Source organism: Acyrthosiphon pisum, chromosome A2, assembly GCF_005508785.2.
Source record: "Acyrthosiphon pisum isolate AL4f chromosome A2, pea_aphid_22Mar2018_4r6ur, whole genome shotgun sequence".
Classification (NCBI taxonomy): Eukaryota; Metazoa; Arthropoda; class Insecta; order Hemiptera; family Aphididae; genus Acyrthosiphon; species Acyrthosiphon pisum.
The window spans coordinates 43,021,145-43,039,393 of record NC_042495.1 but is presented as its reverse complement, the minus strand read 5'-3'; positions in this window follow the sequence as shown (position 1 = coordinate 43,039,393).

Below are 18,249 nucleotides of genomic sequence, written 5' to 3'. Positions count from 1 at the left end.
TGCAGTTCTGACTTATTGATTTCTTCACTTTTGAACTCAATATGACAGAAAGCATATCATATTATATTGTGTTTTTTAAGCAAAACATTTAGGTATTCATAACATACTTAAATAATAGGTAGGTAAGTAATCGAGGGCTATATAATTTTTTTATTAATAAATAACCAATTATTTGAATATACATAAAGTATTTTCGAATTCTGAATTAATATGCAATATACACGGGTATTATACACGGGCTTTAATATAATTTTTACCCGCGTGCCCGGGTTCTGTGTACCCGTGTATTCTATTACCCGTTCACAACCACGACTCTTATAATATATAGATAATAATAATAACTATAATATTTTTTTTTAATCAATAGCAACCATTTAAATAAACAAAAAACAAAATAAGGTCAAATGTTGACAACAATTTTTCAAAACCACGAAAAACTGAAATAATTTTGTAGTTATAAATTAAAATATTCATTATTTTTTAGAGCCAAGGCTTGAATCCTTAAAACAAGGTTCTTCGCCCAAGTACCTAGATAATACTGTAACCGAAAAATCTTAAAAATAAATTAACACAATTTTTTCTTATAAATATTTAATTCAAATTTAGACGAAATCAACTCCCATACATAATTCGAAATCTGTTTCAAAAATCAATGCATTATAATATAGTAGGTATTTAATATTATGTATAATATAATATATTCAATTTTATAACATTATAAGGTATTGTTTGTAATAAAATTAACACAAATCATAGATACCTGAATATCAGTTGATGTCTGCAGTTTCAGTCCTTTGGACAAATACATTTTTCAAATTATGCCGTAATGTTTTTCGCGGTGCGGATAATATATTATGTTTGTTTTTTACCTAAACGTCCATTACGCCTATCATTCATATTAGTTAGTAGTAGGTAATTGAATAAAACGAACACTAGACACTAACAATAACAAGTGACTACTAGATAAAACATCTAATATAGTAATAAATATCAACAAGTACAACATATGAAAATAAAATAAAAATTAGATCATCAGTTATTTATTTATTTATTTCTACTTATTTAAGAGCGAATAATGCCAAAAGCGAAAGAAAAATTAACTTACTTTTAGAAGTTTGATTACTAATTTGAATTCAATAACTTCTTTTCTATGTTTTGTAGGAAATATATTTTCGATATTTTGTTACGTTTATGTAGTATAGTTGCAAATTAATTTACTTGATTTCTCAAAATGAACTTGTAGGTACCTACTTTAAAGGTTCAACGAGTTAAAAAAATGAAAAAGTTTTTCCTACAAAACACATATACCTACCTATTACATATGTTTACATACACAGAAAAGAAGTTATTGAATTCAAATTAGTTTTCAAAATTGAAATCGGACTTCTACAAGTTTGTTTATTTTTTTTTTCGCATATTGGTCTAAATGCACGCATTCGTCCTGACGCGAGTTTAACATTTTTTACCCATCGCAAAAAAAGTGCACAACTCTGCTAAAGAAGTTTTCACTTCAAAAATAAAAAATATTTTTAAATAATATATACATATACATATTATTTGTTTATAAAACCCCTTCCATTGAAAATATCTGTGTACCTTGTAAGCCACTATTTTATATTACAACTCAAGTTTGACGTATAATAAAAATGTGTGTTCATAAATTCTTAAATATCCCGTGTAATTGCTTATTGTTTATTTTAATTGAATTAATTTGTTAAAATTTCAAGTTTATACGAGTAATGAAAACTTAAATTATTCTCTGAAGGGAAGTGGCATATTTATAGCAGCAGTTGCTCAAAATCTGGCTCCACGTTCGTTATTCTACTTACGTATATTATAATAATATTAAATGTACATTACACGTTCGCACGTTTCAACATCCGGTATCCGCCAACAGCGATGCCGAGGGGGTTCTCGGCACCCAGCTTAACCTGCAGGTCAACAATATAGGTTCGGTTCCTGACACTGCGCACGCCTTCACGTTAGACAATTCCTCGAGAACCATGGGTCATCGTCAAACGAGTTTCGGGAAAGTTGTGCAACAGCTCTTATAGGTATTGCTGTAGGCCGTTTTGCGCCCTCTCGTCCGGGCGCCGGGCTGTCTGGTGTCGTTTCACAGCCCCCGCTTTCGCCACACAAAATCGAAGGCGTTAGAAGTACGACAGCGAGTCCGTCCAGGGCTCTCCAAGGGTCGTCCAATCAGACCTGATGTCCCTGTGTTGGCACCATAGCCACCGTCGACCGCCGCGTTACCGAAACTGTACCGAAATGTACATTAGTATAGTGCAAATCGATAGAAAAAACAACAAAATTGACGTGAGTCGGCTTCCTATTGTTTAATAAGCTAATAAATAAACGTAATACTATATTTTATTTGTTTTATTTTTAAATATTATTAAAACACCAAATATCCATATCGCGTCGTTGTTTTTTGTCTTCGTTGGCAATTACCACGGATAAATTAAAATACTAGATTTAGCTGATGCCTGATATAGTGTAATCACAATATTATCATTTATCATCCGTTATTGTAATTTAATATTACGTATTCAAAAAATTTCAATACCATTACCAAATACAGCGGAGACGCACCTTTAGGTATTTACAATACGTTTTAGGGGCCTTATCGTTGCGCAGCATTTGCGAAAATTTCACGCTGCAGAGATTTAGTGTGTGGTGTATGCAACGACTACATAAACACTAAAACACGGTTATATTAACAGGACCGCTACAGTGCCGCACACACAATAAAAAGTGGTCAGGCCATTATAATGTTATAATATATATAAGGTACTTATAAGTTATATTTATATAGTAATAACTATCAAAGTATCAAACGTCCACAGACAATAATAATTTTCACACGACTGCATGAACAGCACTTAGTGTGCATTAAAGTGTGTTCACCATAGGATCTAAGTAGGTAAGTACACTGTTTTGTAACAGTAGGTACCTACATAGGTATACGTGTTAAAATTCATAGACTGTAGATGGTTAGAAAAAAACCGTTTTGATCAGTACCTATCTACCTATATATAATATATATTTATATATATGTACGTATAATACGTATATATTGTACTTCTTAATCGCGTGCGAAAACAATCGCAGTGAATTTAGAACAAACGATGCCCTTGAATTGAAATTATTAGGTACATAATGTACTTCAAAGTATACACTGCACAGTGCACATACCTATGTAGTATATTATACTATATAATATATATATATATCTAATATCTATTTTAGTTGGTACTTATAAATTATAATTGTTATTTATTTTCTATTTGTTTGGACAATTGATAAACGGACAAACGACACTCGCGGTACCTACTAATTTAATGCGGGCGATGGCCGATTGGTATAATATAATATATACCTACCTAGTATGGACTATAATTATTATAAGTATACATGAAAAAGGTTATCATTTTTTGCAAAACAGAATAGAATTTTTTTGTTGTAGGAAGGTGATGCGAATACTGTGTTCGGGTGTTCCTATTTATACAATCGTCAGAGAATGATATCATATTAGTTATACGCAGATTCTGGCGGTTTATTGTCTCACACTCTTGCTGTCATCATGCTTGTTAGTTATTACTTACCTACCTAGTACCTACCTACCTATGTCCTATACCGTCTTATTAATAATACTAATAGGGCAGACTTGGGTAAAATACTTTTTAAAAGTATTTCAAATACATATTCCGAATACTTAAATAAAAGTATTCAGAATATGTATTCGAATACTCGATGTTAATAATATTTCTGAGTATTTGGAATAGATACTTCACAAAAATTATTCAAAATATTTTTCAAATACTTTTTTTTTGTAGATTTAGATTTCAATAGCAAAAATATTACTTTTTCAATTCTGTGTTTATAAATGAACATAATTATAATCTCGATTAAACACACCAATTTGTAATCTATTAGCTATAAATTATATTCAAATTAATATTGGACGTTAAAAAAGTATTCCTTATACTATACTCAGGATACTTGTAAAAAGTATTCAAAATACCGTATTGAATACTTTCAAAAAAAAAAGTATTCTGAATACTACCCAAGTCTGCTAATAGGTAACTAGGTAAGTATAACCAACAGTACTTAGACTGACATTTGTGTGTGTGTGTAGGTATGGGTGGGTGGGCGGGCGATGTTAAATCTAGAAATTTGGAGACCTTAACTGACCTAAAAAAATTGGGGTGAGAGAGGTATTGAGTCACAGTACTATTACGTTACTATTAGCTGACTTGGAACAATAATAGCTCAACAAATAGAACGCAATCGTATTCCTGACTAACTTACTTTTTTTTCTATATATATAATAAATAATAATATTGTTATCTATACTGGCTACCATCGTCCATCACTAACCTTGTGAGTTGCAGACTGATTTACTATGTTATCGTTTTTTAAGTGATATTTAAAAGTTAAAACCTTACATATGTAATTAAAAACTACAAAAAAATCTAAAGATACCTAATTATATATAACAAACAGTATCTATAATATTATGTTTTGTAACATAGACAGTTAGCAATATAGGTACAGTGGTACATGTTAATATGATATATATTATTTGGCTCACTTAGAAGCTTGCAGACTCGAGAAATGTACTGAAACATCAAACCTATAATCTATATACATCATAGTATATATTATATACTATATATTATATTATACTATTTACCTACCCAGTATAATATAATATAATATGTTATGGTTATCCCTTTATCTACTATTTACGTGGAGTATACAATTTTTATCCAAATCATAAATCAATTAACTTAGGTAATATATATCGAAGTCAGCATAAAAAAAAAAAAAAATAATAATTTTCCGAACCCAATAATAATAATAATGCGATAGTAATAAAATACGTAATATTATAATAGATATTAAACTGTCCAGTGCATGTTCTTTATAGAGCCAGTGGAGTATGACCCGATGTTATGATGTAAACCCCGTAGGTATCGCATGACTATAAATGACTTACTTAATCACAGACGTTGAGACTTGATCCCATTCTTGCACTTTTGATGTTCTTCAGTCGACCGTTTATTGGCGGCGAGCGAGCTGGAAATGACATCTAAATTGCCCACGTAACGCGTTTAACGATTTTCCCCGACTACCACTTTATACAAAATGCAGCATGTCGTCATGATTAATTTTAGGTAGGTATAACATATGGTAGTGTAGGTAGATACCACTGTAATATATGTATACAAATATTTATTTTCTAATATTTTAAATACAGGTAACTATATTAATATTAGGGTAGGTAGGTACCTACTATATATTAGTCATTAGGGTATTATTAGTTATTAGTTTATTAGTTATTACCCTATATTAGAGTATATTCTACCTTCAAGCATCGAGGTTATAAATTATAATTTATAAATAATCCATTCATGACTACACTATGATGATAATATTATCATAGACTAGCTATAATGCACGTAATTTCATAATTACTATAAACGTCATTTACAAAATATGCAAATTTATTCTATACAATTATGTAATATGTTAGGTACGTGTGAATATTTTTACTATCTGTTGCGGTAGGTATTATATTTTATGAGTAAGTACATACATAGAAACGTACATTATTATTTTTAATATTATTTATTAATAACCGAACAGAAGATTGAAATTGCATAATTTGAGTAAATACAAATTTATAACATAATATGTAATTACTAGGTAAATAACGCGGCGTTACCCGGAAAAAATGTTTGATTAATTAACTTCTTTTAGGTGTAATTCGCTGTTGCCGCTGTGCATATCGAAGCAAAATCATATTGTATTTTGATTTTTAGGCATCTTGCGTGGAGTTGCCCATGAGTCTCACTTATAGTTATGCGAACAGTATATTATCAGGTAGGCAATCTACTTGCGTTAGATTACAGACACATTGAAGTTGGTGATAAGGCAAATGAATCAGCCAGCGCATCAGTCTATCAATTTTTTTCATATTTACCCCTTTTAACCCCTGTAGGGGTTGAATTTTGAAAAATCCTTTCTTACGCCGGTTGTCGTTTGCGCATCACTATTGTTATTTTTGCCCTTATTTGCAAGACAGTTGCGCATCGTTCGATTTTTGGGTTATACATAGTTTGCGCATCGATCGTTTAAAAGGTCGTACATCATTTGCGCATCAATATTATTTAACAATAGAACTGAAAAAAAAGGTGTATACCCAAAAGCGTTTAGCTTTTCTCAAACTATATGTACTTATATTTGTATTATAATTATAACTATGACTGTAATATTCCTAATTGAACTGAACAAAATTTTTACTCAAACTACCTATATGTTATATGTATTATGTATATTTTTTACTTTAACTATGGCCATGTAATGTACCTAATTCAACTGAATATTAAATTTTTAACTACAAAATAATTTGCAAATTGTTGAGCTTTTTATAAATTTGGTCAACATTTGAACTTTAAATGCTTATTGAACAAAAACTTGTGCCTATGTATATTAAATTATTCAATATCTATATAATATTATATGCTGTGTGTACAATTATTTTTATACCCTTCTATTTGTTTAGAATTTTGATGCGCATATGATGTACGATAATATGGTGCAGGTAAACAAACGATGCGCAAACGATAATCTGCCGCCGATGCGCAAACGATGTACGATATTTTGGCACAAGTAAACAGATGATGCGCAAATGATATACGGCCCTTTCTTAGTGGGTGCTCATAGCTTCAGTGGTTCCGGCTAGGTGATTTTTTTCATTTTTACTCCTTTCACCCTTTTTAACCCCTGTAGGGGCTGAATTTTGAAAAATCCTTTCTTAGTGGTTTTTTGCTTCATAAAACGAAATTACTGACTAAATTTCATACTCATAGCTTCAGCGGTACCGGCTAGGCGATGATAAATCACTTAGGACAAGTCATTTTATATAGATAGATTTACAATCTGTTTTTTATGTACAGTAACTACTGACTAGTATAAAAACATTAATTTGTTTGATGTGAAATGTACAATCAGAATAAATAGGCACTACAAAAAATAATGACTTGATAGAAGTTTAACTGTTATAATACCCTTAATTGAACTTATGAGTAATAAAATATAATAAACATAATATGTATGCACCATGTATCATTGTACCTATAAAATTTATCATTTTTGTAAGTGTATGATTAAACTAAAAACTGTATCATGTCAGCATTGAATAACTTATAAAACACTAAATAAATATAATTTTATGTAAGTAGGTACTAAGTAGGTACCTATTTTATCAAATTGACTTTTTTTTAGAATTTATTTTTCAATGCAATAGCCAATATTTGCATTAAAATGTATTATTTATAATCAAACATTCATACATAAATACATTATAATAAGTCTATTTTCTCTATAATATATAAAAATATGAAATTATGATTTATGTGTTTGGATGAGCTAAGCATCACAAGTGTTAAATGATCGGTCTGTTTCTCAGCAGTTGGGTTATTATTTTTAAATTACATTGCGAATTTGCAACATTAAAATTAATTGTTTGTTGTAAAGAAGTCTTACATTTTATTTACAAAACTGTGCGTCTGTACAATCCATTTATTTTTTATTACAGATATTTAGGACATGGGTAGTGGGTACATATGATTTTTTTATCACAGTTATTATAGTTGATGTCTTGATGATGATCTTCGAAAACTAGGTACTTAGACCTATAATATAAAATTACATTTTAAATATATATTTTATTTTTTTCCGATAAAGCGTTGAACTATAAAAGATATGGTTTTTGAATTATAAGTAGGTAGTTTGATTAATTACAGACGTAGGTACTTACCTAATAGTATAACTGACGAGTCGATGCATTCTTAATGCTGGGTTATGTAACTCAGTAATCAATACATATGAAAGATTAGTGGTAAAATACATTTATACTAAGAGAATTATCCATAATATTGCGATATAGGCATAAAGGTATAGCTAACAATAATCATAAGCTAATTTCCTTTTTAATCAACAGGTTGTGAGTTGCAGTTTCGTATTGACTTGCTCTGTCAAAATCAACAAAACCAGAACTAGGAAACTAATAATACTTACTAATTACTATATACATATAATACTATGTCACAAGCATTAATTAACTGATCGGAACACGCGTGTTGATAGAGCTACTAAACATTATACCTAATTAATATTGGTACACTGTTGCAAGCTGTTAAACTAATCACAGTTATATCAGAAAATCATTTTTTTTCTAATTTCTATCTTTCCCCTTACGGCCTTACCTACTGAAAATTTAATTTAAACCTAAATTAAATACCTAGTTATAGTAATACGCGAATAGTTTAAAAATATGTATAGGATTGTATACAGATAATAATATTATGTAATCTACGATATTGAGCGTTGATGGCTGATGAGCGCTGACCATATTAACAAAACTATAAAAGTATAAAAAAACAGCAATAACAATGTAATTTGAATCACTTATCAGGGGAAAACAAAACCAAGGTCACTGAAACTTACAGTCATAACTCGTATAGCTGGTAAATTTAAGAAAACAAGCTATATTTTGGATAACTTGACATTTCAATAAAAATCACCGATGCGAGACCGATATGTAAATAATGGACATAATAATTAATTAATATTATATTTGACAAAAATGTACTGAATCCCGTGTAAGTAATCGTAATCACGAAAGATGATCTGTATTATTTTAGCTAAAAGTTGAAATAAATAACAGCATAATACCTATATCGATTGCCTATAATAATATTTTTAAAAATAAAGTATCACGGCGCGGCGTGGGTATATAATATATTATATAAATATCATAGATACAATTCTTAAGTTTATATTTACCTATAATATATATCTTTCGTCAAAAAACGCATCCATGCATTAAATGTATATCTATATCTACGAAAGATCGAAAAAAAGAAAATATGTTCCTACCTAACTGACTCTTGGATAGAATAATCAAGGACCAAGGTTTAAGGTTATGATAATAATTACATCCGACCGTTCAATCGAAATGATGATAACAAATTACGACGTTGAACATCAAAATATAATAAGGTCATAATCATACCTACATATCTACAAGGATCATGTTCTTAACAACAATCATTTCCATAAGCCAATACAAGACATTTTATTTGTTTGTTTTATGTACGGAATATTATAAACTATAATATTTTTTCAAAATATATTATCAAATTTTGTACAAGCCCAAAAAAACAAAAAAAAAAATAAAAGTAGAATAGTGAAACAGTTGAATGAATATAAAATATGGGGTAAATAAATACACAATGAGATTGAAAAAGGGATCGTGGTTTGCAGTGCGTATATTAGACGAACGATTGGAGAATGAATTGTTAGATAATTAGCTGGAGATATAATTTTTATTTAATGATTTTCTTTAGTATTATTACAATTAAATTTGTAATTTTATTTTTAGATGTTATTTTTAATTACATTTAGATTTCTAATCTGTATGTACGTATTCACTACTGTGTTGCATATTTAAATGTCAAATCTAATGATTTAGTTAATACCTAATTTAAATATTTGAATCGTATCTATTATTGCAGTAAACGAAGCTCAGCTTGGATTTGTGTTTTTGCGTAAGACCGACTGCGTACGATTTTCCTTTTTGAGAATTAGATTGCGAATTTGTGTATAATATATGATAAATATTAAAGAGGATGTCATCGAACGTATGTGTTTTTCTCTTTCTGACCCACGCACAACAAAACACATTTACACAAAATAGGTTTTTTTTTGCTTTTTGAGTAATCTTTGAGTAAAATAACCTATTACAAAAATGATAGATAGTAATTATGAGGGTTCCATTTTTAATTAAATGCCAAAAAACAGTAATATATATTATATTATAGGTATAGCCAAACTAACTGTGGTGATTCGCGGACCCCGTTTGGTATGTACGTTATAGAGTATAATTTAACTCTTAAGTATCAAATTTATAACAAGTTTGTCGTTTTTACTTTATTCAACCTACGGCAGATTAATACAAGATCCTAACCGTACTAAAATCAGACGAATAAAAATAACCAAACATTCGTATGTATAGACAGAGAAGAAAAATGGGAAAGTAAAATTAACAAAAACAAAGCGAAAAATTGGTCCACTAAAACCGTGGTTTGATCTTGAGACATTCTGTGCTAAAATACATTAAAGTCCAACTGCGCCAACAGGCATTAACAGTTGTTACTAATTATTATTATTATTAAAACCAATAGCAACCATTTATAAACAAACATTCCCATCGTAAATCTCAAAATCCCTGTTATTTGAGCACCTCCCCTGGTTAAGTAATATAAACGCAAGTAAAACAGAATCTAACTATACAGCTAGGTATAACTACGACCTGCAGGCACATATTATTGACGAAATATCACTTCACGAGTGAAACTTGGCACGGCACGCTAAGTACTGTGTTGGCAGCTATTTCAAGTCGAGGAAAAATAACTAAATTAATTGAAAACATTACTTTACTTTACTTAAGCACTAGGTATATAATTATATAAATAAATAGATATTTCCTATTCAAAATAATACCAAATATATCCAATTTGACTGTTTAAGAATTCTTTGGTAATAAGTATCTGTTAGTGCAGAAAAAGACAATTTTGTTTTAGAAAATAATATTGAAAATAACTTTATATTATAATTTTCAATTGATAATTATATTATTATATTTCTCAGTTAATAAGTTACTAACATATTGTAAGGTAGACTGTACCTTACATTTGATTACTGTTTGAAAAGTTTCAATCAAATAGTACAAAAATTAATATTACATACCTTTGTACTTTTATTACCCTATAAAGAAACAAATTCTTATATAGTAGATACCAATATAGCATTATATAACTGAAACATTTTCGAACATTCAACAAACATTTTCATCAAAGTATCTATTTATTTATTGGACAATGTTTGGAATATGACCGGGTAACTTGTGTTCGAACAGTTCAGTTTAAAAACTATTAACTATAGAATAGACAACAGTCAAGTTATGTGCTTATATTGGTTTAACTGTTTAAACACACAAATCCCAATATCTACGTAACTAGGGTGCGTATATTTAGATTTTTCCGGAGATGCTAACAAAAGTCTTAAAGTCTGTTTGTACTTTTAGATAAGTATATTATATTATATTTTTATTTGTTGAAATTCTCAGATTTCCTAATATTATGAAAACTCTGCAGAATTTTGAGCTAAACTTATGTAATTACCTATTTTTAATACTTTCCTAATAATTACAATTATTTGTTTGCTAACATTATGTTTTAACGTTATTATCGAGAAATCATTGTTTTTATATCAATATAATTATAACGATTATAAATGATTATAATATTAATAATGTATAATGTTACATTATACGTTATTAAACGAGTTTGGGAAGGATGTAAGATTTTATGTACATCAATATTTAAAAATGTTTGAAATTCTACATATTGAGATTGTCGTTTACTACTATGCGAAAAAAAGTTAAATACGTTTCGCGCGAAATCTTCCAATCTCCTTGGTAAATATTTACAAGCTTCACTACAACACAGATGAAGTGAATGACAAATACATCGCATTATAAATATCCCGGGAAACATTTCATTCATTCTGGTGGATACAGAATTGTTTTTCCCCATCATTGTTGAGCAACCGTCCGACCCAAAACCAATTATATTGTCCACATTAACATTATATTTTTTGAATGAGCCAATAACACTCGAAAAAATATTTTCAGCCGTAGCGCCTGCATGAACTTCATCAGGATTTTCTAAGTTATATACTGGCAACAAATCCCAGAACTGAGAAGATATTTTAGCTATATCGTTATCAAAAAATCGCACAACAATACACATAGTGGAAATACAAGCAATGTCAGTCGATTCGTCAATCATCACAGAGAATTTAGTGCTATTAAGTTTATTCGCTAATACATTTTTTTCTACTGGAGCAAAGACATTTTTAATTATATTGGTTGCTTTTGTGCGCTTGAGTTTCATTTTCTGACAAATCTTGGAATCTGGAAATATTTCTTTTAAAAGAGGCTCAAGATGGTCAATTGATAAAGATGAAATATTATGCTCGGCCAGAAAACCAGAAAGCTTAATTTCCGCATGTTTTACTTGTTCGTCTATGGGATCGACTTTGTCTGAGGTAAATGCCGATAGAAATGACTGAGACGCTTTAGGTGTGTTTTTAACTGCAATTTGGTGACTTAAACTTTTTGCGTGATTTTTAATCGAAGTTATTTCAGAGAGAAAACTAACCTTGCATTTTGAACACTTGGCACGGAAACAATCATCTCTATCTTCTTTTAACCAGCTTTTGTAAATAATATTATACTCTCATTCTTTACGATACTTTTGTTTCCTGTGTTTTTGTTTTTCATGTTTATATAATTCATTTCGTATTTTCCGTTTCTTTTTTGGTGTAGAAGGCCCATTATCCTATTTGAATAAATATATACTTAAATAAATAATAGTTATTTTATTATGTTTCTAGTTTCTATTATAATAATATATGATATTCACCTCAGGATTATCTTCGAAATCTGACATTTCAGAGAACAGAAAACACTAATTTGAAATAGCACTGATATTAAAATATGTTAATTTTAACTCATTCATCACACTTAAGTTGTGACTCGGGAAAAGTGTTTAAAATCAAATTTGTTTTGAATAATAATATTGACATAATATAGACACGCGTCAAAATGCTTTTGTCAAATGCCAGAACGTTACTGATATCGATATATTTTACTGTGTATGATTAATATGGGAACATGGCAATGGAATTTGGACAGATAGATGGATCAGATAGACAGACAGCTAAATATATTGTCTATTGATTCCCATTGGAAATATCACAAATGTTATTTTAGGAATCATCAATTTTAAAAAAACCTGGGAAGATCACCATCCAATACCGTATATTTGAGTACGGTTCTAATGTTTGTACCGTACACCGTACGGAAGTTAAAATAACCGTATATGTACGGTACAAACCGTACGTCTGGCAACATTATTAATGTATGTATATGGTGAATGTGCGGTACACAATACACGAAGTACTTTAATTTTTGCGCACATATAGTGAATCTATAATAGGTAAAAATTGAGTATCAAATAATATTTTTATGTACCTAGGTATAATGTATTAATGACTGAATACCTATCGTTTGATATTAAAATATAATATTATAGACTAGTTTACATATTGTATTCGTGTGCAAGTACTTTTTCGGTAATTTAAATGTCAAATCTTTGACGAAAAACTGGTGTGTTGCGTCATAATAGTAATTGGTAATATCTGAAGAATAGCACAAGTCTAATTTATTATTACGCTGTCCTACAGCTGGTGCGTGCTGGCAATGCGAGGAGAAATATATTAAAATATAATACGTGGTGTGATATCTGACGACTGACCATACTGCACCATTGCAAGGGCGAAAGAATTAAGAGTTAAAGGAGCACGCAACACAAAAAAAAATGTTCTTTCAATTTTTTTTTTTAATGTTAAATTATTGTAGCTATAGTAAATGATTTGGTGAAAATCCAATGTAAAAAAATGATTACTTTAAGAGATATTAAGAAATATAGAATAGCCGCGTGACGTCATATAGGGCCCGGTTCATCGTAATTACCTATCTTATACGTGTAAAAGTTCCTCTCTTCACACAACGATTTTATTTTTGAAATTTAGTTTAAGTATAAATAAGTGATTTTATGTGTTTAAGACGATAAAACTATAAAAAGTTCAATATAACGCTTAGTTTTTTAAATATTAATAAATCTTTAAAGTGATATTTTTGTTAAACGGCGCGTCTTGATGGCTATTTAAATATAAAATAATTATTCAAATATATTGAATAACCTCTTTTATGGTTTTTAATATTTAAAAACTAAACGTTATATTGAAATTCTGATACTTGTGTCATCTTATACACATAAAACCACACATTTGTATGTAAATTAAATTTCAAAAATAAACATTTTAGGTTATCAAATGTTGTATGAAGCGAGGAACTTTTACACGCATAAGAGGCAATTACTATGAGCCGGGCCCAATATCGTCATACGTATAACAGTGAAGTTATGAATAAAGTTAAAACTGTTCTGTTAAGTTTCAAATTATGCTAATGCTGTGTACAATATGTAGGTTGGTACAATGTGCGTTTATATGGTATCTACACACATCAGCGACACGAATTCATTTTGAACGATACAATTAAGATGTACATTTCAACAAAACATTTTTACATTGAGATGAATCTATGACAAGCCGCACTATAATACCTAGGTATTATATTATAATGCTCTATCCTAGACGAAGCACGCAGTGCCATAAATAACCAGGTGGACGGTGGTTCCATTTAAATGGCCGAATACAACATTAAAATATGTTTGTCAACATGTCCAACCAACAGTTTTAGGCATGCCTATACTTAGATTATGTTTTCCGTTTAACAAATTGCCTTTATTAAATGAAAATTATCCCAAGTTTAACTTTTTAATGTAGCAAACATTAGGTAGGTATAGGTACAAATTTTTAATTATACTTAAATAATTGTTATATGAAATAACAAATTGATAAGAATAACTGTTATGTTGAACATTGAATGAATATTAAATAATGATTGAATGTATAGACGTATAGTGGATTTATTTTACAGGGCAGAAATAAATGCATGATAAATATATTATATTATTATGGTTATCGAGTCGTTAGGTAACTATTTAAATATTACTAATACCTAATACTATTTATTAAATAATACTATTTAAAATGTGTCCTTACAAGCGGGTAGGTACATTAATTATTTTAATATAATTAAATAGCATATTCGTTTTCAATTTCATGTATATAGATTTTTTTCGAAAAAGATTAAGTACCAACATTTATACTCATAGGTCAAATTGAAATTTAGAAGATGAATATATATTCATTTTATTTGAACCAACCAATTTGCGTGGACGTGATTGCTGCTCGAACGAGTGGCATTTGTTATTATAAGTTATAACATTTATATAGTTATATTGTTTAAGATTAATGCTACACGATTTGAATGGCGATTTCTTGAGTTGTGGTAACCTGGAAATCGACGATGGTATATAGTATGTGGTACTGGTACTTACAAATACAAAGTGCGCTGCCGCGCTGGACTGTTTATAATCTTAAACAAATTATATCATACCCATTGTAAATAGTAACATAATTTAAATTATGACTCGTATATGATATTATATCAGTACACATTTCTCATTTTTTGAATTTTCTTCATAACTATTATTAGTTATTGAGGGCTATAAGGCCTTAAGCAGTGCATTCTTCAATAATCAGTGTCAAACTTTCTAAGTTATAAAAATCTGCCCGTTCATCATTATACTAGTATATAATATTTTGTATGTATAGGTACACCCGGTATAAGTGTACAAGAACAGAACATTTTTTATATGTTTAGTCTGGCGAAAGACATTTCTAAAACGACTTATGAATTTGCGCATTGACATTTTCACTTATGCATCATCGCCATCATCCATATATTTATACATATATATGTATACAAATAATATATATGGATGCAATTTTTACAGCTGTATATTTTTTTTACATACTACAACTGTAATTGGTGTTTTTCACGCTTATTCAGGTTTTCTGAATGAAATCACTGAAAGCTTTTCCGTGCGAATTGACAGGACATGGCGTAAACATCAACAATATACTATTATTATTATTAATATCGGAACGAATGTCAATGAAAGTTTGAGTATCTATCTATTTTGTTTTTTATAATATTATATGTGTACGTAATACAATATTATATTCTGCTTCATGGCTATATATACCAGGGGTCGGCAATAGACAGCCCGCTGGCCAAATCCGGCCCGTGGAGGGGAAAGAACTAGACCGCCAAGAATGCTTAGGTAATTGATCAAACAATTTAATAGATTTCCGGCTGTATTTGATATTATATAGAATTATTAGAAATAATAATAATAATAATAATATTTATTAATTCTCCAACAAATAATATATACAAGTTAAATTACTAATTGACAAATTTTTGTTGGATCACCTCCAAAGCCAAATTATAGAAAATACCAATATTATACACATTGCCACTAACATATACAATGGTATTATGCTTTATATACAATTATACAAATGTATATTATTATTATGAAAAAAAAATTTAAATATGTATTATCATCACAGTCAGACATCCTCAACTGCCATAAACAACCTATTAGGACATTATATTTTTAATACATTAAAAGTTTGTCTGTTTGTAAGAAACTCTATAGAGCAATAAATAAAAAAAATAATACATCAATGTATCATGGAATTCATATTATAATATATATAAAGTGAAGTAATTTAGTCTTTTTCTTGGTAATTTTCTTTACATCCGTTATCATACTTACCTATAATGCAGTATAATTTGTTCTAACTGTTTATTTATTTCAAACGTTTGTATTAAGTTTATTTTTAGGGTAATATGTATATCCTGTTATATTTTATTACATGTTTATTGTTTTGTTACAAAACAATACGAGAAAAAAATTAAGCAATCGAACTCTATGACTATACTAGTCTTGTTTTATTTGATGCAAAACTAACGTGGGTGATCTCTATTTGCATTGCTTCACCGACTTCTGTTACGAAATTATACTCGCACGTTTGAATCCAATAATTGGATTTTATATTACTTGTGATGGAGGAGTTGATACACATTTAGATAATTTAAAAACTTCAATGGTGGTAGCTAGATGTTAACCCAAAATCGATGTTAACCCAAGATTCTTAATATTGATAGTGTTTAATAAAAAGTACGTAGATTGGATTTGGAAATATACTTTGTAAAATTTCCTCAGATTTAAATAGCAATAGTTTTAATAATGTAAGTTTATCCCATTCTATTGTTGAGAATCTAAAGTGAAGATAAATGTAGTATCATCTTCTTCTAATGAGAACAATAGAGCATAAATAAAACCTAACCTAACCAAAATAGTTGGATGAAATATGGTACCTAATGAAAACTGAGATGTCAATACAATAATAATTTGATGACAACTATAATAATATGAAGTTGATATGTTATTTATTTACAATTTTAATAAAACATATGCATCGTACTGCATCAGTCTTTTGTTATTTAATATACCATGTTCATAAGTGCCATAAAATAAAATGTCACCCTCCCTTCCCCCCTTTATATATACCCTTAATCATTGCCTGAACCTCGGCATTGAGTTGTAGGTCACTGTAACATTTGAATTTAATGATGGATTGGAGACAGTATGTCATATAGCATATTATATTTACGATAATATTTTATAATACCTAATTATAAGTTATTTAATTATATATGTATTACGGACTACGGTAGCGGGTAGATCAAACTGATTTTAATACATCAAAATATAACATATAATATTGTTATTAACTTATTTACTTATAAGTCAATACCTACGCTTAATACCAATGTCCAATACCTATATAATAAGGGTGTAAATAGGTTCGTGGTATACATAGTTTAAAACTAGTATAAATATTTTCAATATGTTATTATTATATAAGTATTCTAACCTAACCTTTCCATAATTCCTCTACGATTAATATTTTTTTAATAATAATATAATAAATAACTAAAAAGTTATTTTTCATTTTAATATTCAATTTTGCAAAAATATAGAACTAATCAGTATTCAGTAGTTTCTATTCTGAGATGACTGCATTGCATGTATTTTTTTAAACGTATACTCGTATATTTCTATCAAGTATCAAGGGTGAACAAGTAAGTACTTATTTAAAATTAAAATACATTTTACAGAATGGTTATATTGTAACTTAAGTACACTCACCTCTTATGTTTTAAATTTATTTATAATAATAATGCATACACCCAATAAAAATCGATAGACAGCGCATAACAATACAAAAATCTCTTAATATGTAATGCCAATAATAGACGTTAAAGCAGTGGCGTACCCAGGATTTTAGAACTATGGGATTTCTTTCTTACGAGAGACAACTGAGTAGCAACTTCATCCAACTAAGTATTACAAAGTCGCCCAATGCGCTCGCTATTTACCTTATTATTTATTTACATCACATATTGATACCAACATTCAATATAACTATTAATTATATTACATGAGTCATAATACATTTTTAAGTAAAATGTAAAATTTACTTACAAGCTTTAACCTTTAGGTA